This window comes from Apodemus sylvaticus, chromosome 16, assembly GCF_947179515.1.
Source record: "Apodemus sylvaticus chromosome 16, mApoSyl1.1, whole genome shotgun sequence".
NCBI lineage: Eukaryota > Metazoa > Chordata > Mammalia > Rodentia > Muridae > Apodemus > Apodemus sylvaticus.
In genome coordinates this window covers 59,649,083-59,673,342 of record NC_067487.1, presented here as the reverse complement: position 1 = coordinate 59,673,342, position 24,260 = coordinate 59,649,083, and positions in this window count along the sequence as shown.

Genomic DNA, 24,260 nt, shown 5'->3' with positions numbered 1-24,260 from the left:
TACACACAGACTCACATTCGCACACACAATACCACACACATTCACTTACACTCACTCACACTTATAAATACACACAAACACACATACCACACGACACACACATACCACATACACACAGACTCACATTCATACACACACATACCACACACATTCACTTACACTCACTCACACTTATACACACACACACCACATACATACTTACGTACACATACCAGTATTACACACACACCACACTTTCAAACACACACACCATACACACCACACACATATACCACATACACACAGACTCACATTCACACACACACATACCACACACATTCACTTACACACACTCACACTCATACACACACACACACACACACAAACACACACACCATACCACACATCCACATATACATACCACATACACATACTCTGGAACACACACCACACACCATACACACGTATACCCCCCCACACTCACATTCACATATACCACATACACACTCATACTCTCTCTCTTACACACACATACACCACACATATATACCACATGCTCATTCTCTGGAACACATACCACACACACACACACACACACACTCACATTCACCCACTCATACCACACATACATACCTCCCCACATACTCTGGAACACATACCACATATCACATGCATACATACCACAGACCCCCCCCTCTCTCTCACGCACACACACACACACACACACACACACTTTTGGCACTATTGACCTAACTACACTGCAACTGCAGTAATGAAAAGCAGACGGTCAGAAGCCCACAGGCATTGGGTGTGTTTTCCAGAATAGGTTACAAAAATTAGTAAGAAAGAAATAGCTCTGTGTACAGAAAAGTTTGGGACCAAATACAAAACAGATGGAGGAGCCCAGAATTAAGGAGGACGATGGAAGGGAAGAGGTGGCTGCTGTGTCTGGGAAACAGTGGGGGCAGAGTGAACTTCTCATTACCTATTGTCAAGATAAGAACAGGGAGGGAAGTGAGGCACAGATGGTCTCAGTTAAGGTGTCCCTGTAGATTACCCAACACATCTACCCCTGTATCTTAGCCACGCTGTCAACAGAGAGCTCTTGGTCATCCTTTCCTCAATTCTTAACACTGCCAACCTCCCCAGACCCTTCAGGGAGATACCTCTGCATGGTCCCCAACAGTCCCACCCTTTGATCCTCCTGGCATGTCCAGGCTCCGATGTGGGAGAAACAGCATGGGATCTACTTCCTAGCAGCTGATCAAGAGGAAGGGTAACACTAACACACCAACAATTGCAGTGAATCAACCACCCAGCCGCACAGAGGCACAGGAGGCTGGTCGCAAGGTTTGTGGCTAGCTCATCAATGCATTACCTTGCGTTTTCTTTCACATTTTTCACTCTCACCTCTCCCTCTTTCTTGTTGCCCTGGGACTGCTCATTTTAACTAAGCATTGACATACAGTTTTACTCCAGAGCTCTGTCTTTTAGCAAACCTGGGCTAAGGTGGTAACGTGTAGCCATCATCTGTTTTAATTTTGATTTGCTTTGTTACGTTTTGTTTTTTTAAGGCAGGGTCTCCCTGTTGCAGTTAAGGCTGGCCTTGAATTTATAATCTTCCTGCTTCTGTCTCCAGGGCTGTGGGGGAGTTTAGGCATATACCACCACAGTCAGCTCATCTTGTTTTCTTATTTGTGGGAGCAGGCGTACCTCAAGAGAGCTTTATAATATTAGCATCCCAAGTCACGCTGTGATACTGATACAGAGTTTAGATTTAACTGTATGGAGATAGTTGCTTAAGAATTATGCTGCTAATTCAGGCGCCAGCCCCTGTATGGCAATTTAAAAAGAACACCATAGGAAATTACCAAGTTGTCCATAAACAGTTGTGATTTAAGGAGAGAGGTTATTATGAATCATAAGTGATTGCTTTGCATAATAATTGATGTGATTTATGAAACTCTTGAATATATTCATCTAGTGATAGAGGGCAAGCCGATAAGAAAGCCTTTGCAGTTAGTTTATTAGGTATTCTGAATTTGACAGGGGTGAAAATAGTTTACTTTTTACCAATTATTGCAATGAAACATACTGCTAAATATCCCCTGATTAGTTCCCTGGTGCGACTTTGCCACTCTCTATACTTTTACTGGCTTAGAAAGCACATCTTTGTGTGCAAGAGCAACGGCTCAGCAAGTAAGAGTACTTGCTGTTTTTGTAGAGGATCCAGTTTTACGTCCTAACACCAACATACCAGGTCACAAATGTCTGCAACTGCAATTCTAGGGAATCTGATACTGTATATCAGACCTCTGTGGGCATAAGGAATGCATGTGGTGTACATACATATGTGTAGGCAGAACACTCATCCTTATCAAAGAATAACATAAAGAAACTTAAAAATAAAGCAGCATTTTGCTACATCACAGACGGTGTTAGGTCAGGAGGGTCACCTGGCATAACTAGACTCTCCCTTTAAACATCTCAGAATTAAGGAGTCAGCTAACTGCTCATTCATCCTGATCTTTCTGAGTTCTATTGTATAGCCATGAAGTAGAAACTCAAGGGTTCATTGGTGAGTCAGTTGTACTGGATGGTATTTTGCTGAGGCAGCCGCGTGACGGAGTGTTTTCCTGAAGCGGACACAGGTGAAAGGCTAGGGCAGAATTGTGAAGGAACATTTCACTGAAACAGACAGGGGAGAATGTTCTGCTAAAGCAAACGTGATAAAGGAGTCTTTGCTCACGACACATTTGTATTGGCCCACCTTACATTGTATAGTTGAGCTCCAATTATTGGGACTCCGAGGACTCAGGCTGAATGGATGCATGTGCTGAGGCAAGGCCGGGGGCGGTTACATGCTGTTTGGAGGGTATAAATAGGACTACGTGGAGTGACGGAGACAGAGTTTGGCTTGCTGGTACAGCTAGATGTGCAACGCTTGTGGGTCTCAAGCCTTTACTGAGAGAGGTACAGCAGAGTCCTGGCATCCCTCTGGGTCCCTCCTGCTGACTTGAGGCAAGGCTGAGGCCTGGCTGTCTCTGCTAGGTCATGCCACTCTACTGAGCTGGACTGCTGGTGCATCTGTGATGTGTTTGTGAGTGGATCGAGCTGCAGCTGTCTGCTAACCTGTGAACTGAACTGCTGATTTCCAGACAACACAGATGGGTGTTGTTCCAAAGAACCTTCCTAAACAGGTCCACTCCCCTCCTCCCCTGGAACCTTTCTTTTCCACTGCCTGTGGTGGGTGGTGGGCTATAAGGGAGGTTAAAGCATTTAAGAACCATCATTTTTAAAAAGGCACTGAAAAAATTAGAGTGATAGAGCAGTTTCCTCTGAGATTCAAACATTCCATATCAACCACCTGGAGCGGCTTCTAGACTAATAAATATTGATAGCCTGGACAGAACAGAAGCTCCTTAAGATAGAAGACAAACAACTCAAATAACTTTCAGAAGTCCCTGAAACTGACAAGATTCACTAGGACCCTCCTTCCCAGGTAAGCTTCACACACAAACCAAGCTGCAAAATGGTCTCTGAGACCAGCTTTGTGTAAGAGGCAGAAATCATCTGAGCTGCCTGGAATAGGTTTAGATCAACAGAATCATTCGAAAGGACATTCTCTAACCCGCTGAGCTGTCTGCAGACTGTTCAGTAGGCTCTCAGCTTTTAAGAGTTACTGTCCACACTGGTGTGCACCTTGCTAATGCAGCTGTCCGTGAGTTATTTCTGTTCCTGTAAAGTAACCCTTCACTCATACTCCCCTAAGTAACCCCAATAAAACTTACCAGGTCACCAAGTTAGACTTCAGTGGTATCCATACTTAGGTCTGTTGTAGGATCTTTATCTGGGTTGAGTAGATACATATGTTGTATTTCACCAGGAAAATTGCTATCACACACAAAAAGTGGTTGAAACATTTGATGACAGTAATATCTCTGTCCTGAGAAAAGCAGATGCCAAAGTGAGAGTTGGTGTACAAGGGGTTCATTAGAGGGGGTGAGGATGCTTATAAAGGAAAAGGGAGGGGTGTTGGTAGACACCATGCTACTGTAACCCCAAATCAAAGGGATAGGGAATAAATAGAAGGAAAATGTTGGCATACTATGTAATTCTAAGAAAGTTATGTCAAGGCTGTCAGGAATAAGCCGTCATTATATTTTTTAAATTATTTTTATGCTTTCTATTAATTAATTAATTAGCACCCCAAATATTGCCTCCCTCCCTCCTCTCCTTCACCTCTGAGAGGGTGGGTGCCCCCTGAATCCCTCTGCTCTGGGGCATCAAGTTTCTATAGGATTAAATGCATCCTCTCCCACTGAGGCCAGACAAGATAGCCCTCTGCTACATATGTGCTGGGGCCTCAGACCAGGCTGTGTATAGTCTTTGGTTGGTGGCTCAGTCTCTGGGAACTCCTAGGAGTCCAAGTTACAGAGGGCTAATATCCAAAATATATAACTCAAGAAGTTAGATTCCAAACAAACAATAAAATTCCCCCCTCAAAAAAAAATGGGGCACAGAGCTAAACAGAGAGTTCTCAACACAGTAATCTCGAATGGCCAAGAAGCACTCAAGGAAATATTCAACATCTTTAGTCATTTTAGGGAAATGCAAATCAAAATGACCCTGAGATTCTACCTTACACCAATCAGAATGGCTAAGATCAAAAACTCAGGCAGCAGCAGATGCTGGCAAGGATGTGGAGAAAGGGGAACACTCCCCCATTGCTGGTGGAATTGCAAACTGGTACAACCACTGTGGAAATCAATATGGAGGTTCCTCAGAAAACTGGAATCAGTTCTACCTGAAGATCCAGTTGTTCTGTTCCTGGCATATATCCAAAAGATGTTCCACCCTTCCCAAGAACACACACTCAATTATGCTCATAGCAGCCTTCTTCACAATAGCCTTCACTAACTTTACGTTACTCTGGATGGCTGGTCTGAGGGCAGCCCATCAGTAGCATGTTCTAGACTCATGTATGTTAAGTGTACCATGCTTGTGCCATATCAGGGAGGCCAGAAGAGGTGTCAGAGCGCTTGATATTGGAGTTGCAGGTTCTGAGTTGCTTTGTGGATGCTGGGAACCAAATCCCAGGCTTTCTGCAAAAGCAACGGGTGCTTTTAACACAGACAAGCCATCTCTCTATTGTGTGTGTGTGTGTGCCCGTGTGTGTGTGTGTGTGTGTGTGTGTGTGTGTGTTTGTGTGCGCATTATGTTTTAAACTTAAATTTTCTTTACAAGGTATCAAAGTATCATTTCAGTGATTAATTCTGATTGACTATAATGAATATGGTAGTATGACTAATTGGACTATCTAGCTATGCCATTCGTCATTAATATTATATTTCTTTCAGAATAACTCTATTGTGCTCATTGTTTTAGTTGACATAATGTGAGCATGTTCTTATATTTAAGACAGGCCTTAAAGGCAGGAGTTGAAACAACCACTTATGTCTCTAAATCATGGAGTCTCCTGTATTTATCCAGATGACTGTTTTCATCTTTATAGATAATCGTGTGACATGCACAATTCACCACTTTTCTTATTTTCTTGGTTTAGGTGTCCCCCAAATGCAGACAGTACACAAAAGTGAATGTATATTTTGAAGGATTTTCTCCAGTAGATTGCCATCCTGCTTTCTGGAAATGTAGCAATTTACATCAGGACCCAGTGAGATAATTTTCTGTTACAATGCTCTCTCCTCATCCTGGTTTCAGTCCCCAGGCTTTCCACTTCCTTACCATGTGAGCATCCGGAGCTTACTTACTGCAAGAGTGATGTTCTCAGTGGGGCAGACGGGCTGTAGCTTTTCTCTGGCTAGGATTCCCCTTTGGTTCAATTCATTTCTTGCTCCTAAATTTAGAAGCTAAAAGTGCACCCATTTTCCTTTATATCTAGAGGACAGTGACTTGACTACATTTTCCTCTATATTGCCTTAATCATAGGGTTCTTCTTTTTCTTTTTGATTCTGTTGTTTTTAATTTCTCTGCTTTTCACAGAGGGACCTACTTACCATCTTGTTCTTGATCTGAGGCCACCGACTACTTTGTTCTAGAAACTAACTCCTTTCAAGACTGCTTCTGACGCAAACTTTCAAGTGACAGTACCCTTTCTAAAGCAGGAGGAAATGAAACAGAAAAAATTAGCTGGCTTCACATGTTCCCAGTTACAAAATGTCTGGCTAGGCTTACAGGTTTAGCCTCTAATTATGGGGTAGGATTTTCCCCTGTGGGAAACTGTCTCATGCACTGCTCAAGGCTTGGCCTTTCTGGCATCTGCTGTAACCAACAGGAAGTTTGAGCTTTGCTTGGAAGAGACTTAGGGACCTGTTCACGGTTTTCTCTGAGATTTAGTTCTATACCTGGGATTTCCAGGCTTGGGCCAGTGAATCATAGTAGAGATGATGCGAGTGGGAGACAGACTGTGCACAACAATCTAATCCAATGCTTACTAATGTCTGGTGCCCACATAGACGGGAAGACACATTTTTCCAACCAAGTTTCTGTCAGGCACACATCACATGAGTTCTTTAGTCAGGACCCAGCTTCTCTTCAATGTCAAGTTTCTCTTTTCCCAGTAACCTCCATATGCTTTCACAATACAGAAGACATTGTTTTGGGAATTTCCATCCCAAGTTTGCTACTAGTCTTAACTGATGAAATAGAGAATGAGGCATTGTGTTCACACTTCAGCTGTGACACTTCTGTCCTCATAACTGAGGTACACATCTTCTGTCCTTCTGTCCTTATAAATGAGGTACACATTTGGGTGGTGGAGACATTTCACCAGGACTCTAGTCACTCGAGCATCACAATTCAGGGTGCAGCCTAGAGAGAACCATGGTGGGCACAGTAATGATTTAGACATCCATCCCTGATGGTATTCCAGGCATGTGCTCTTACGCTCATCTACGCTCTTCATGCATAGAGCTGGTCTCAGACGTGGTCGTCTCCATGCTGACACGAGGGTGTGTCAAATAAGAGCTCTCTCACTTAGAGATTAAATAATCTCGCCAAACCCATCTTCTTTGCTCTCTGTATCATTTATTTTATGAATTAAATATGCCATGGACATGATAACATATTTGTTATGTTATTTAAAAATTATGTATGCATATTAAGGGTCAAGTTATATATATATATGTATATATATATATGTATATATATATATGATACACACACATACACATGCACACACACATATGTATCAACTAGACTATGGAAGGAGAAAACGAAGAGCACATTGATTTGTTTATTTTTGCCACTCCAAAAAAGATTAGATTTGGAGCTCATGCTTGCTGAATGAAAGTAGAAGAAAAGGATTAGGGAGAGATCAGAAAGCTTGAGTCAGGTTTCCCTATCAGGGTTTTCTGTGCCTGTTTGAGTTTATAGCATGAGCAAGTCAGTACAGGCAAAGCAATACTGTGTAGCTCAGGGGGACCAGAAAGCCTGGCTCTGTAGAGTCTGTAGGTAGCCAGTGAAGAGTATTAGGTTCCAAGACAAAAGCAATGACTATTTTCAATTTCTCTAGACCCTTTGTTTTCTATTTTTTAATAAACACAGGACAAAGCTCATTTTAAAATTACCTGGATAAACACCAGTGTTACGGTCTTGAATGAAAAGGTCTGTGGGTGCAAAACTTGGTTTCTGAGGATAACAGAAAAGGAAAGAATAACAGGTTAATGGTGAAGTAAGGCATAATTTGGACCTGAGTATGATGATTTACTGGGTATCACATTGACTAATCCAGAGAAGTGGACAGAGGGCAAGAGAAAAAAAATATGTTTTAAAATAAATTAATTACAGCTGCACACAGACCCTTCTGCGAAATTAGAAGCAGCCTTACCAAACACAGAATACAATTCTAAATTAACAGGCTGTATTCATCTTGACAGCTAATCAAGCCAGGAAGCAACACAATAACAAACCATTTAAAAAGTGGTGTGTGTGTGTGTGTGTGTGTGTGTGTGTGTGTGCAACAAAGAAAGGAGAACAAAAGATTGAAATACTAAAATGAACACAAAAAGCTTAAGTATGTGTATCAAGTGCCTGAGAAGACAGAACACATTCCAAAACAAGACTGAATGGGCAGCGAGTGAGGAATGAGAAGATTGTCTTTTATACAGAAATGTTTTTCTGTTTTCTATATTTTAAGCACCACAAAGGAACGTTAAGAGACAAATTCTAGGAAGAGATGTGGTTCTGGAGGCAACATTACCCAAGAAGGAAACGAACTATGATACAGAACAGTTTTTGAGGACTACATTCATATCATGCCTGAGGGACCTGCGAGGAGAGACAAAAACACGCAGGTGTGCGGTGATAATTTACTTTAAGATTTATAATGACCCCATGGATACATTTTTAAAGACAGTTAAAATGATACAGGTGAAGAAAAGGTCTCCTTTTGTCCAACTGTTTTCTAGGTTTCTGTCCACAGATTTTACCAGAAAGTTATGATAGAAATATTACATCTGAATGGGCGTCATTTCCTCAGTTAAGACATCTATAGCAATTATTGTTTCCTGTTCTCATACTTATTGATCATCAGATGACTTCGCTTTGAGCATAAAATTTCTAGTATCCCAGGTGGTTACATCACCTTCATGCGCCTGGCAGGGTGTGGGGCAGCAGGACCTCATTGCTGAAGACACATTTTAGTTTGGTCACAGGACTTGTGGGGAAATCAAACTGGCACTGACGTGGAAGCCTCCTGCCTGAGAGCTCACTCTCATAGCGGTGTTATGGAAGCTGCCATGGCACACACGGTTATCAACAAACCTAGCTATAAAATCTGCAAATACAGCAATGACCACTCAGGGGCAATACTGGCACTCATATCTTGGGGGTAACCACAACTGTCTGATTGAACTTTCGACCCATTCAGTAGGAATGAACTCATGCCTAGAACTGTAAACCTAGCCAAGACCCTGTAGAGAGAAAGTCATAAGCCCTAGAGGAGAACCTATGTAGTGGTTTGAATGAGAACGGCTCCCTTAGGCCTATATATTCTAATGCTAGGTCCCCAGTTGACAGAACTGTTTGGGAAGGATTAGGAAGCAGGGCCTTGTTGGAGGAGTTATGTTGGGGAAAGGCTTTGAAGTTTCAAAAGACTCACATTCCCAATGTGCTTTCTCTCTGATTCAGACTTGAAGATTTCCATCTGTTCTCTTATAGACCTACAGAGCTGGTCTCAGACATGGTCACAGCCATGTTGATGTAAGAATATTTCCAAATATGTGGTCTATCAATAGAGACCTAATTATACAAAACACCTCCAAAGTGCCAGGTAGTATTTCTAGGAGCTAGAAGGACACAGATAAGCACAGTAGGATCCCAGTGTTCAAGGAAATCATGACATAATGATTAAGAAGAAAAACCACAATATGTTGATCCAGCTGGAGCTAAAATTGAAGTTAGTGAACAGGCTTTAAGATTTTAAAGATCTTGGTTTGAACCTTAAGTCCATCCCTTCTTATTTTCAGAGTCATTGATGCTCCCCAAGGCTTTGCCATGTTGTCTTGTCATGCCCTTTGACGGCATCCATCTTATATAGGAACAGATTCCCTCAGCCACAGAGCTAGGCACAGATAGGCAAAACATTGTGTTTATTATCTCTAGCTACAACAACAGGTTCAGGGATGGACTGAGGATTTCATCAGGCCAATCCTTTCCTGAGAGTTTTTTCTATCTGGAGCTATAAAAGGATGAGGTTTGCTCTTGCTTCTTTTCCTTTTATGATGATTTGGTAAGAATGACTTGTTTCAGTACTGTGGGAGAGAATAAGGCAACCCAACACATTATTATCTGAAATAACATAGCCTATAAATATATATGTACAAACACAAACAACTTTTCTTGAGTGTTTCTTCAAACTTCACAAAAATAATTGACTATGTATTCTCTTCATGTTATGATATGGGCAAAAATTAAGAATTTTTGGAAATTTCCAATTATTCCTAGGCGTTTTCACTGGTGCATTAGAAAACAGTTTAAATAACTGATATTTTTAGGACCTTAGGTGTTGTACAAAGGTAAGCTTATAATTTATTTTCTGTATATGATACCTAATCAAGAATTATACCATATTATGTTTTATTGCCTCAAATATATAAATATATATATCTTATAATTGAAATATCCCTAGCAATAATCAAGTGAAGGACTTCGTTCATTTTTTGATGACCTAACAGGAGTGGTGTTACTTTCTCAATATCAACAGAGTTTTAGACTTGCTTAAATAAGGTCCATTTATATGGTATAAATGAATGATCTACTTTTCATCTTGGTCAATAATTATTAAAATGAGATAATCAGCATGTCTAAGCAACATTTCTTAACACCATGGAATAGAAGTTGAGTCTTTATGGCTTTGTAGTGACTGTTGGCTGTTGGCTGTTGGCTGTTGGGTGTGGGTATGGGTATGGGTATAGGGAGTTCTACACACCTGCTTCCCCTGTACCATCCAATCATCAGGAAGAAGTGTTGCTGAAAGAACTGAGAGAAAAGAGCAGGAGGGATTAAAGATAGGGCAAAGAAGGGAGAGAGGGAGGAACAAAGGGTGATCTTCCATGATTTCTAATTACTTTTCCTTAAAGCCTGATATCTCTTTTCCTGGGTTCCTGGGTTCCTGAGTTTCAATTATGAATCCCTCTTATTGAATCCCAGAAAGTTTCTGTTTCACACAACTAAAGAATCTAATTAAAACAAGCACTTGGTACTCTACCTAACATTTCCCAGTATTCTGTAAATATTTGTATGTTGTTACTGTGCTAAGGGATTTTGATTCAAAGTCATATAATAGACAGGGAAAGAAAAAAAGGTTAAGCATTTGGTTCTTCACTGGGCAACTGAGGAGGGCTGGGAAGGGTGGTTGATATTTAGACAGGCGAAGGTGGGAAGCTAACGGCTGTGACAAAGAGATGTCCATCAAAGGCAGAGTATGGCCTTCTAGGTGGAGAGCACTCAGCTGGGTGATGTGTATCTCATATATGAAGTTAGGCATTTGGAAGGGACCTCACATTCCCTAGGATGGGATCTACACTGTATTCCCAAAGGCATGTATTCTTTTAAAACAGAAATATGCCAATGAAAGCTTCCTGGAGCATCTTATTCTGACACTGGCATGTAAGATGCAGGGGAGAGGAGGGCACCTGTATTAAGAACCTATGGCAGTTTGAGATAAGAAGAAAGGGAGGGAGACATGAGACATCAGTATTCTTTCCCTGTATGACAGTCTGTGGCATGTGCCAGAATAAGCATACGAGTGGTCTGGGTGTGTGGCATCAGCATGACAGCCACAGATGCACAGCTACCTCAGCGTCTCCACACAGGAGCTGTCTTGACCACTTGTTTAGCTTATGAGCTGTATCCTTTCAGTCAGTTAGCCATCCTCCCGTATATCTGCCTTCTTCCTCATTCCGAGATCCTTTACCTAGATAACAAAGAGGGGAATTCCCAGTTCTTCCTGGTAATTCTTCCTGGTAATGCTGTCTGTCTTATCAGATCATTGAAGATGTGTGTGTGTGTGTGTGTGTGTGTGTACATGTGTGCTGTGTCTTTAAGTAGTGTGTATGTGTTGTCAGAGAGTAATGGGGAAAGAGGTTAAAACTAACAGTTTATAAAGGCAGAGCTGGGACCTCTTTTCCCTTTATTATGGCATTTTGACAGCAAGAAAAATGACATGAGGATAACACTTATTGATTCACAAAAGGCCTTGTTTGTGGATCTGGCTACAGATCCATCTGTGCATTCTAGACAAATCTATGTCTACTTGGGTGGTAAAATCTGTAGCTTTGTAGATATTGCCGTCAAAATTGACCTGATGGAGGGACTCTGCTTTCCCAGTGGACAGCATAGAAGTAATGTGTAGACATAGTTGGCTCAATAAATATGTTTATAACTAACACTGAGAATAGTATTGTGCATTTGAGGGAATAATTCTTACACACTAGAAGTGAGGAGAAAATAATTTGAGAGACTACCACTCTATTCTGGCTATGCGGTCATTTTAATGACACTGTAAAAAGTAGAGATGGAGCAAAGAGGTGTTTCTTTATGGCAACTGGCTGTCAATGCGGTGCTCTAACCTGGAATAATAAAGGCAGAGCAGGGTGTGTTAAAAAATTTACCATGCAGGCGATCAATTAAGTGAGTAGCTGCTCCGAAAAACAAGAGTAGGGGAGGCATATAAAATGTAGTTTCAAGATAAATAAAAGTATGTTGTTATGCATCGATAACAAATCATGACTTGTTATTCCAGGAGCTAGATCAAAGTGTGATGACTTTGGACTTACAAAGACAAGGGTGTTGAGTTTATGGTGCCCATGGTTAGGAAATATGCCCATTTTATTTTTTGGTTTAAGTCACAAAATAACACCTGCTCACTGTAGAAACACTAGACAAAATAATATAAGCAGTACTTAAAAAAATCAAGTCTATAATATTTTAGAGAAGTTTTGATATTTAGTATGTAATTTAAAATTTTCTATTTACAGATTTAACTTACCCAAATTATTAAGTTATAAAGCTATAAATGTTATAAACATAGTTTTTTTAATTTTTGAAATTAATACTTTGTGATCGATCATTTTTCCATGTAACTTAGAGCTGTATACACACCACAAATGATAGCAAAGTGTTGCTTTCTGTTGAACCAATTCCATATTGCTACTCTGGAATCTGGCCATTTGTCTTTTAGGCCCATGATGTTATCAATTTAAAAATGTCTCACAGGATTTTAAATTTAACAGTGCTAATTTTATATATTAATTTGGAAGATAGATTTATAAAAGTAGCAATTTTATCTTGAAAGAGTATATGTTTTAACTTATCTATATCTTTTATGTTCAATAAAACTTGACTGTTTTCCGAATAGTTGTGCAGTAGCTTATCATTAGCTTGACTTTCAGGTCTATAGCATCAGCATCTTAGTATCAGCAACATCATATCATCATCATCATCATCATCTCAGTATCAGCATTATCTACTCTTACTACATATGGTTTTCCATTTTCGGCTCGTTTAGTGTATTTAAGAAAACCATGCTTTTAAAATTATTTTCCTGTTTACTTTCTTACCAAGTGATCTAACTGGTTATTGATGTTGCTTTCAGTTGTTTCAAGTTTTCTTGTTTAACAATCAAGTCACTCACCACCAAATAATAATAAAAATTTTCTACATTTTAGTTGTCCTGTAGTTCTAGAATGATGCTAAACAGTAGGTGTGTGCATGCCTTGTTTGTCATCATCCGAGAGAGGACTCACTACTTGATGCTTGGTCATCAGCCAGTGCTGTTACTTGGTGGTTATTGGTAGAGTCTTTTAAGACCAAAAGTCTGGTGGAAGTAAGTTAGGTCAACTGGGAGATGCTCTTGAAGGGATGCTCTGGCCTCAGTCCCCTCTTTCTCCATTGCCTTTCTGGCTGCTGTGGATAAACAGCTGTCTCTGCCACATGTCACAACAATGCCTCGCTTCATCATAGCCCTCAAATCAGAAAGCTGACTGAGTATAGATCGAAACTTTCAAAATTGTGAGTATAAAATAAAGATTTCCTCTTTATAACTTGTCAGGTATTTTATTTTAGTAAGAAATACCTGACATCATATATAGTAACATCAACTGAATTGAATTAGTTTTACTAATGCTACATTTTATATTTTTCTACTAAAAATGTCTAGAGTTATTAATTTATTTGAAACAGAATTTTGCTACATAACCCAGAATAACCTTGAAATTGTAATCCTCCTGCTTCTTCCTTCTGAGTGCTAACGTTGCTAGTCTGAGCTTTTACCTTACTGAAAAGGTTGTCAAGATTTCAAATGAAATCAGCCTAAGGTTATATAATATATTTAGTACTTGAAATCTTATATTTAGTGCTTAATTTATTTTTTATTTAAATATAAAGTGTTGATTTTTTGTTTGTTTGTTTTTTGAGACAGGGTTTCCCTGTGTAGCCCCGGCTGTCCTGGAACTCACTGTAAAGACCAGACTGGCCTCACACTCAGAAATCTGCCTGCCTCTGCCTCCCAAGTGCTGGGATTAAAAGCGTGTGCCACCACTGCCTGGCAAAATGTTGAATTTTTAGATTTTCTGTTGATTGTACCTTTGGCCAAACAGCGCACACATGAGGTGACTGGGCTGTGCCACTTCAAACAGTTTCTTTCTCTCTATCATTTTGCTTTAACGATAGAGGCTACAGGAAGACATTCTAGTTTCTATTTTTTGATATTTTGTTTGTTGTGTTTTTAATTTTAATGTCATAGTTATATTATTTAACTTTAAAATATTCTTATTTCTCTTTGACTAGTTTATCTGCCAGTAGAATATATAATCTACTGTAATAATCCCATTAATTTTCTCTTGCCTCAAATACTACTTCAGTGCATATTTAGTCTTTATATATTCATCGTAGATATTCCCTTTTGTTTTTGGATAACGATGAATCTGTCTAATTTAGTAACCTTTCTTGCTGTTATTGCTGCTTTGTCCATTAGTATTACCCTTCATTTTCTTTGTTTGCACAGCCCCGGCATATCCCTGCTGACCTATGTTGCTCTTAGCAAAGAGCTTTTCAATCATTTTTCTTCAAAGGCATGCCTTATAAATATCACGGCCTCATACATTTGCTGTTTGTCTAGGGCTCCTTTATTTTTACTGGGATGCTTCATCTTTTTCACATGCATTGGTCTTATTTCTGCCATTTTAATTTATACATGTTCCCCGAACCCTGTCTTTGTTTCCCTAACACTGTTCTGTTTAACTCTTTTTTTTTTCTGTTTGTAACTTAACTGTCTTCGGTCTCCTTGTGGTTTTAATTTCCTTTTACATATTTGTTTGTTTGTTTGTTTATGGTAGAAGGAATCCTATAGCATGAATGTGGAGGTCAGAGGGCAACTTATAGGACTTGGTTCTCTCTTTCTCTCATGTGAGTCCTGGAGAGTCGCCTTCGGTTCTCATGGCAATAAGTGTCATTATCTAACCAGTGCTAAGTCATCTGACCAGCCCACGACTGGATTTTCTTATTTGAAGAGTTTACCTTCAGAATTATTTACCCAGAAAAAAATTCTCGGTGACATCCTCCATCAAGAGTGACATGCCAAACCTCCATTCTTCTTCTACTTTGCCAATTCTTAAAGGTATGCTTACGTAATGGGTTATATTGGTTTTCAACTTGATAGGCCCTGGGATCACCAAGGGGAGGAGCCGAGAAGACTTCTCTGCCCTCATGGACTGTATCTCCTCAAACTACAAGCTGAAAGAAACCCTTTCTTCTTTAAGTCACTCTCATCAGGATATTTTACCACAGAAATGAGAAAAAGCATATAATTTAAACTTATTTTCTACACTGGAAAATATTATTAAAAAGTCATTTTGGACATTTGTATATGATAATTATTTTTCCGTGGCTGTGGTGAATGACATGACCAAATGTGGCTCATGGAGGGGAAAATGTTTCTTTTGACTTCAGGGTCCAGGTGGGGGAGAGGCACGAGGGTGGGGGAGACATGGTAGCGGGCAATGGGAACGGGAAGTCGAGAGATGAAGTCTCAATGACACAGGAAGCAGATGAATGACCCGGAAGTGAGCTGAAGCTATAAACTCCCAAAGCCCGCCCCCTAGTGACATACTTCTGCCAGCACCTCCTAAAGGTTCCATAACCTTGCCAAACACCACCACCAACAACAAAATACGAGCCTAGGAGCCTGTGGGGGATGCTTCCCACTCAGATCTCCACGGTGTTGTTTCAGAGTCTTTTGCAAATTGATTATGTAGGTTTTGAAGATACGTGATCAGAACTTGGTTTCATATCGCTGATCTCACGTTTTCACTGAGACCTGAGTTTTCTTTATGAGCTTAAACATTCATGAAGTCTCAGCATGCTGGAGTGGTCTTGCACACGTTTTTCAAGAAGAGCACAGGATTGATTTTCTTTCTGAGTCCATGCGTGTTTGTTTACCTAGCTGCTTCTCTAGTATTAGGATGTTGACATTTAAATTATCTTCAAGACTCTACAGTTATTACTTCATTTTCTATTTGTGACACCACCCAGAAGTTAGATGAAAAATGATGTTTATTCTTCTTGTATGTTACGTATCTAGATTGGCATGTTTGTAGTAGTGTCTCCAAATTTTACTGAGTATTTAAGTGAGTTTATTTAGAGAGAGTGTGTATGATAGTTTTGATGGTAGATCCTGTCTATATATTGCCATAACAGCTTTTGTTGTTATTGTTGATTGAATCACAGAATAACTGTAATCCCTTCATTTTTTAAAATTCAACTTTTAATGATGACAAATGTCAAATGGATCAGTATGTGATCAGTTTCTTTCTTAGAAGGGTAGAGGTCCACAGATTGTCCTAGCTCCACAGGAAGTGATAGCAGAGCTCAGTCAACATATAATTGAGATTATTTGAGGTTAAATTGAGAATCCAGAGGACGAGGCTGGCAAGATGGCTCAGTGGGCTATGTGCTTGCCACAAATCCTGATAACATGAACTTGATTTCTAAAACCCACATAAAGGTGGAAGGAGAAAACCGATTCCACAAAATTGTCTTCCGACCTCTACACACATGTTGTGGCATATGTCTGCCAATACTAATACTAATACTAATACTGATGATACTGATACTGATACTACTAACAAATAAAACAAAAATAATAAAATTTTACGGTAGTAACAATAATAAAAATAAATATGATAACAATAACAACAATAACAGTAATAATAATTCAGAGCTGCCCAAGGTGTGATGTTTTCTAGCCAGGAGATTGATTGGAACAACTGAAAGATCCAAAGGAAACCAGGTTCCCAATCACAGCAAACAAATAAACCTGTCCTTATATTATAAAAGCGCTATGGACTCTCTTCAAACTCTCTGACAGTCGTCTGTTCGCTGCTCTGAGCCTCATCTCACCACAAAGACCGCTTTATTTTGTGAGTCATCAAAGGCGCATGCGCATGCAGTAACCAGAGCAGAGGAACCCCGCTGAGACCTACAGCTTCATAGAGAGAGGGGCCGGACATTCTTGTGTTCTCAGCTTCCTGCGTGTAGTTGCACGCTCCCTTCTGTTGAAAGCCACACACTGCTCCGCCATGTTTGTGCTCCCCCAGCCCCGGTTCCTTGTGAGGTGCTGGCTTTTAGCCATGAAAATGACCTCATTTCAGGGGTCATGTTTCACATTCCATCAGGGCACCCACCCTCTGGTTGTCCTGGACTCTTCTCTGTGTCTGCATTCCTGGAGGGTTTCCCCCCTTTTCCTGGGGTTTCGCTGCTTCTGTTGTTTGACCCTCCATCCCTGTGGCTACTGTGTGTTTGCTGCGTTCGCATCTTCCCTGACTTTTCAAAAGATCTTGGTGTTCTTAACTTCTGAGCTCTGAGGACCTACTCAGTCTCTCAGCATTCCTCTGCCAGCTGTCTAATTGTTTCTGGGTCTTAGTGTTGTTTCTCATATTTTACTTCTGGATACTGGGGCGGTGGTTTTGTTTTATTTTGGTTTGTTTTGGTTTTGTTGTTGTTGTTTAACCAGGACAGCTAGTTTATTTCGCCTCTCCTCGCAGCACAAATTTTAAAATCCCCACTGTGGATTCACCACCCATTTACTTTGGCTTGTCTAGAGTTCTAGTTTCTCTTTGTGCCATTAGTAAGAAAGACCACATTCTCCTGTTAGAAAATCTCTCTAGGCCTGGTGGACGTGCGAGAAGGGAGACAGACATGCCGGCGCCCCTCCTCCCAGGCTTTACTGCTTGTTTGTCTCAAAGCTCTTCCTCCTGCAGAGGGCTTTCCGAGCCTCACAGCCCACTCTGCAGATTCTCACCAGCATCCTTGCTGATGGAAACACAGTGGTACTGTTACTGAGACCCATGTGGTACTCGGGTGGTCCTCCTGTTGGACTTCATCATTAGTCTGACGTCTGAGTTTGCCATTTTAGGATTCCTCTTTTTTTCCTCCCCTATGTGGGTTGACATTTTTCTTTGTTTTGATATTCTATTTCTTTTGTTTGTTAAATTTTTTCCTTTTTTTATTGGATATTTTATGTATTTACATTTTAAATGCTATCCCCATCCTGGTTCCCCTCCAGAACACCCCTCTTCCTCCCCCTGCTTCTGTAAGACCCCCCAAAACCGAGGGTGCCCCAGCACCCCACACCCCGGAAGGCGACACCCAAATCACTCTCGAGAAACAGTCTCGATGCAGTAACATGAGGGTTTCTTTATTCCAGAATTCTGGGTTCCACAGCCATACACCACGCAGGGTTAGAGGACTGTGGACCATGAGTGCCGAATTGCGACAGCTTTTATAAGTTTACGACAAAGCCCGAGAATCACAAACCAATCATTTCTTAGCATGGAGAGCCCGCGAAATGCAAGCCAATTGATTTGTACCACTCCATAGTTTTTAGGCCAATCAATCAGTTTAAATTATCGGAGCCCGCGCTCAGTGGACCAATTAGTTTCCTATTTTCTTGAATGTCTACAGCTGCGTGAACTCCTGCATAGGAGTAATGGCTTAAGTTTACAGAAGCAAGATAAGCTTAGCCCATTTCCAGTTACCTTATGGGGCCAGGATCACCTATTCAAGGCCTTTCTGCTAGGTCTAAACAAAGGGCAGGCTCTGGAATGTGACCTTTTACCTAGTTTCTAACAAAGCGAGATAGCATTTTAAACTTCTGATTTCTTGGGGTCATTAGAGTTAGGCTGTATTATTTTCTATCCTTTCACTTCTATGAGGATGCTCCCACTCCTACCCACCCACTTCCACCTCACTGCCCTAGCATTCCCCTACACTGGGGAATCAAGCCGTCACAGGACCAAGGGCCACTCCTTGCACTGATATCCAACAAGACCCCCCTCTGCTACATATGTGGCTGGAGCTGTGGGTCCCTCCATCTGTACTCTTTGGTTAGTAGTTTAGTCCCTGGGAGCTCTGGGGGATCTGGTTGGTTGACGTTGTTTAAGGCAGGTCTTAACTCAGGTAGGCCTTGCACTCAGGATTTTGCCTCTGCTTCATGATTCCTTGGAGAGCAGGCACGTACCTCCAAGACCGGCTGGGCTGACATATCTTCATGAAAACCCATGTTTAGATGAGGTGGTCTTCACATGCCTCTGAGTATGTGCCTCCCAAATACTTAGCTTTCCCATTGAATTTCAGTCTCGAGCACATTTCCAAGGGTTCAAAAAACATCGATACACATCATTCTGACTAACAGTCTGCTTAACAATGGGATACTGATGTGTTTGAAGGTGTTCCTACTTCAGAAAAGAAGAAAGCATGAGGAGGTACACTGTGAGGTCCAGGGCTGACCACATGCGTTTGAGCTCATTGCCTTCTCACATCAAATGGCCACCCCTTCAAAATACAGGCACACACAAAACCATAGATCACCCCTCCAAAATACAGGCACACACAAAACAATATACCACCCCTCCAAAGTACAGGCACACAGAAAACCATATACCACCCCTCCAAATTAAAGCACACAGACAAAACCATATACAAAAAAGCTAGAGAGGAAATATCTATAGGAAACAGGGATGTTACATGAAACAGTCCCCAAAGAGAAAAGTTTTTCCTAGAGACAATGCAGGTGGTCTAGATGTAAATAAATAGTACATAATTGCAGTGAGTATTACAGGTAGATAGTATTTTCAGAGGGAAGTCCTGAGAGGTGTCACAATGTCATTAGTGTTCTCTAATTGTTCAGGGTGGAAAGATATGATAAATATATAAAGCAAGTGGTAAAATGTTGAGTTTTTAAATTTGGTATTCAATAATTTTGATATGAATGTTTACTTTGTTGTATAAAGTTGAATACATTTTATAATCTATTGCTAGATAATTAAGAATATCTCTCTCTCACCTGCTATCTCTCATTCTTGGTGTATACACATGATTATTAAGATACACTCACCTGTATGTGTGTGTGTGTCTGTTTGTGTGTGCATGTGGAGGCCAGAGGTAGATGCTGAATATTGTCTTATATATCTCTCTACTTAGTTTTGAGACAAGATCCCACTGAACTTGCATCTCATCTTTTTGGGAGTTCCCGGGGTCTCCTTGCCTCTGCCACCCAGAGCAGCTGTGTCCTATCATGCCTCATTTTAATGTGAGTGCTAGGGATTTGAACTTGGGTCCTTATGATTGTGTAGCACTTTCCCCACTGAACTGTGTCCCCAGCCCTAGAACATATTTTTTCCATCTTTTAAAAACAATTCCTATCTATTCCTGTTTCCTTTTATTGAAAATAGACTTTTCCCATACAATATATTCTTTTTCCCATTGACTGGTGTATGATGACATTTTGAAGCAGTTTTGATTTGCATCTGATGACTAAGGATGTTGAACATTTCTTTAAGTGTTTCTCAGACATTGGTATTTTCTCTTTTGAATTCTTGGTTTCTATCTGTATTCCAGTTTTTAACTTGGTTACTTGTTTTCTTGAAGACATCAAGTTTTTTGAATTCTTTGTATTTTGGATATTAGCCCTCTGTTGGATGCATACTTGGTAGAAATCTTTTTCCATTCTGTAGGCTGCCACTTTGCCCAAATGATGTTCTTTGCCTTATAGAAGCTTTTCAGTTTCATGAGATCCCATTTATTAATTGTTGATCTTATTGCCAGTGCTATTGGTGTTCTAACCAGAAAGTCTTTTCCTGTGGTTATGAGTCTGAGACTATTTCCCACCTTCTCTTCTATCAGATTCAGTATATTTGGCCTTATGTTGAGATTTTGACTCATTTGTGATTGAGTTTTGTACAGAGTGATAAGTATGGATCTATTTCCATTCTTCTACATGCAGACATCCAGTTTGACTAAAACCATTTGTTGAAGATACTCTCTTTTTCTCAGGGTGTATCTCTTGTTTCTTTATTTAAAAAAATCTCATGCTCATTAGTGTATAGATTTATGCTTGGTTCTCCAGTTCATCCATTGATCAACATATGTGTTGTTATGTCAACAGCATGTTGCATTTACTACTATAACTCTGCGGTACAATTTGAGATTGGGAATGGTGATGCCTCCAGAAGTTCTTTTATTATTCAGGATTGTTTTACCTTTTCTGGGTTTTCTGTGTTTCCATAATGAGGCTGAACATTATTTTTTTCAAGTTCTGTGAAGAATTGTGTTAGAATCTTGATGGGGGATGGCACTGCATCTGTGGACTGCTTTTGGCAGGATGGCCATTTTTTACTGTGTTAATCCTACCTATCCACAAGCATGAGGGATCTCTCCATCTCCTGAGGTCTTCCTCACTGTCTGAAATTTTTTATCGTATGAGAGCTGCACCTGCTGCTTAGAGCTACTCCATATTTTATGGGGTTTTTTTTGAGGCTATTATGAAAGGTGTTGTTTCCATGATTTCTTAGTCCATTTGTCATTTGTATACAGGAAGGATACTGATTTTTATATTTATTTTGTATCCTTCTACTGTGCTGAAAGCACTTATGAGCAATAGGGGTTTCCTGACGGATGTTAGGGGTCACTGAAATATGCTATCATGTCATTAGCAAATAAAGATATTTTGACTTCTTCTGTTCCTATTTGCATTCCAGTAATGTCTTTCAGTTGTCTTATTACTGTAGATAAGATTTCAGGTACTGTGTTGAATAGGCATGGAGAGAGAAAGGACATCCTTGTCTTGTTCCTGACTCCAGTAGAATTGCTTTGATTTTCCTTCCCTTTAAGATGACACCAGCTGTGAGTTCCCTGTAAACCACCTTCATTATGTTTGGGTATGTCCCTAATCTCTCCAGGACTCCCACCTCATCTTCTTTCTTTCTTTTTTCCCTCCCTCCCTCTCTCCCTCCCTCTCTCCCTCCTTCCCTCCTTGTCTGTCTCCCTCCCTCCTTCCCGCCCAACATACTGAATATTGAACCCAGAGCATGGTGGGCACGCATTTTATCATGGAGCTACAACCTCAGCTCTCACATTTCTTTATTATCTTTGAGAGATCTGTTTTTTTGTTTTCTAAATGACAAAGCTACTTAAAAATTCTGTATTTTAATGTATGAGTCCCAATTTACAGATATTCCTTTCCCTTTTGTTTAGTTTTTAACCCTCTTACCATGGTAAGTAGTGGGTTTCATTACATTCTATGTTTAAAAAAATATAATTCCACTGAAGAGACTAGGATAAGCAGGAAGCAAGAAGGAAAACAGGCATTTCTTGTGTATTTCTTTTCTGATCGTTGAAAACAGCATCTCTCATTCAAGGAGAGGGTGGGAAGGAGGAAAAGAGGGAGAGAGAGAGGGAGGGAAGGAGGGAGGGAAAAAAGAAAGAAAGAAGATGAGGTGGGGGTCCTGGAGAGATTAGGGACATACCCAAACATAATGAAGGTGGTTTACAGGGAACTCACAGAGGTGTCATCTTAAAGTGAAGGAAAATCAAAGCAATTCTGCTGGAGTCAGGAACAATGCAAGGATGTCCTTTCTCTCTCCATACCTATCCAACACAGTACCTGAAATCTTATCTACACACACACACACACACACACACATACACACACTAGTGTGCACACACACACACTAAGCAGGAGCATGCGTGCACATTCTAATTTCACTGGGACAATTCCATTGTATGTGGTTACAAATGAAATCTCTTCAGTGATACTTTGGTGCCCTCAATTAGCATGAAATTTTCCCGAGAAAAGAGTTGTGACCCTGTAGCCTTTGTAACATCAAACACAAAGCTAAAGCACTAAATTCAAAGGAATCTTAGTCGTTCTTCTTTTCTTTAATGTTTCCACAGCACTGGCCATGTTGAAAGACTGTAGAAACCCAAATCTCATTTTCTTCTTGCTCCCCACTTCCACTGCTTAGGCAGGCCGAAGTGAGGTTCCTGTCAATGGATGGATCTCCCTACCTGCAGCTCTATCTTCTACCCTCCTCCCCACCCTCCACCCCCACCCCCCATTGCATTTTTCACATCACCGCCAAAGGCATCTTTGATTAGTCCACATCCAGTCTTAAAATAGCTAAGCAATCCGTATCCAGTCGTTCTGTTCCAGTGGACAGAGGATGCTTAATTCGCTCCTTCCTAACAGGACCAATCTTATTTTGCCTTCCTGAAATCTCCTCAGCAGCCCCAGGAGACAACAGGTGGCTCTTCAAGCACTTACTATGACTCACTTGGACCTTTGAAGAACACGGTAGCTCTGGCTTTGGTGATGCCACATCAGCTGCAGTGGAGAACAGATGATGGGGGGTGGGGTGACTTTCTGAACAGTTGAGCTCTCAGCTGTCTGAGTAAAGTGTTAATTACCACTTGAAAACAATACTGTTGTTTGTGTCCCGTGACCTAGGGGAGAAAATTCCCTGGGTTGAGAGCAGAATGGAGTGGAGTGGCTCGTGGCCATCAGCTCTGCTGTGTTGTGTGGGCGTGGGAGAGGATGGTGGTTAGCTACGGAGAGGCCAAAGGGCAAAAGTGCAAGGGGAGTGACAGATGCCTCCATTTGTCTGAACTGACTCTAAACCGCCATAATCACAAGACTCGAGTTTCCTGGAGAACAGGTTCACGGGTGAAATAAAGGCTTTACGGAGGCTATTTTTGACTCTATTTTGATGCTGTTATCCCTAGTTTGCCTCTGTATGTATCATAGCCATGGTGACCATATATTTTCCAGGTTAGCATGGGTCAAGGTGGTAAACTTTAATGTTTATTTAGGAAAATATTTAATATTTACTTTAGACAATATTTACACAGTCACCATAGCTGTGGAGGAGAGTCTCAGATGACCAGCCCTTATTAAAGCAAACAGGAAAAATTGAATCTACTGAAGGAAAAAAAAGTGCAAAGTATGAAATGTAGAGTGACTCTGGCAATGGCAGAACAAACATATCACTGTCCCTGAGTCATCTATGTCCAGTGTTCAAGAGTACCCCCTTCCTCCCGTTGGTCCTGAGTCATCTATGTCCAATGTTTGAGGGCATCCCCTTCCTCCTGTTGGTCCTGAGTCATCTATGTCCAGTGTTTGAGGACATCCCCTTCTTTCTGTTGGTCCTGAGTCATCTCCAGTGTTCAAGGGCACCCCTTTCCTCTCTTTGAAGGCCATCTTACTTTGTAGGAAGGTCATCCTCAGTGGATAGAGCAGTGGGCTCCTGTCCTTGAACTTCTGTTTGTGTTTGATGGTAGAGCGCATGGTCCGAGGATGGAAAGCACGGAATATCTGGGTGTTTCTTTCCTTTATTCCTTTTCCTTGGTGTGCTTGCTGTCTCCTTTACCTGGAGGTCCAGCTTCTGTCAGCTCTAGCTCCCATAACTTCATTTGCCTCTCAG